The sequence below is a fragment of the Mus caroli genome, chromosome 4, assembly GCF_900094665.2.
Source record: "Mus caroli chromosome 4, CAROLI_EIJ_v1.1, whole genome shotgun sequence".
Lineage (NCBI taxonomy): Eukaryota > Metazoa > Chordata > Mammalia > Rodentia > Muridae > Mus > Mus caroli.
Genome location: NC_034573.1, coordinates 125,717,008 through 125,717,755, shown reverse-complemented (window position 1 = coordinate 125,717,755; position 748 = coordinate 125,717,008).

Here is a 748-nt window from a genome sequence, read left to right as displayed (position 1 = left end):
CTGTCCTGGAACTCACTTTGTAGACCAGGTTGGCCTCGAACTCAGAAATCCACCTGCCTCTGCCTCCCGAGTGCTGGGATTAAAGGCGTGCGCCAACACGCCCAGCTCCCCATGCCCAACTCTTAAATTTACTTTAATTCAACTTTGTGTGTGCTCTGGTATTTTGCATGTGGGCCTGTACTTGCTACCAGTGAAGGCCAGAATAAGGCAGATGGCATCTGACCCACCCACAACTGGGTTGCACCGTGACTGCCGCAGGAATCTTGGGAATCAAACCTGTTTTCTGCAAGAACAGCAAGAGTGCTAGAAAACTGAGCCCTCCCTCCAGCCTCTTGTTTACTTATTTATTGAAAGCTCAGTAACCAATGGAGAAGCTAGAGAAAGTACCCAAGGAGCTAAAGGGATCTGCAACCCTATAGTTGGAACAACATGATGAACTAACCAGTACCCCGAACTCTTGTCTCTAGCTGCATATGTACCAAAAGATGGCCTAGGCCATCACTGGAAAGAGAGGCCCATTGGACTTGCAAACTTTATATGCCCCAATATAGGGGANTGCCAGGGCCAAAAGAATGGGAATGGGTGGGTAGGGAAGAGGGGGGTATGGGGGACTTTTGGGATAGCATTGGAAATGTAATTGAGGAAAATATGTAATAAAAAAAAAAAAAAAAGAAAGCTCAGTAAGTGAACAGTTTAGTTTTCAGGCAGTGTTAACTTTTCCTGTCCCCCGTAGGCCCCCAAGCTAGGG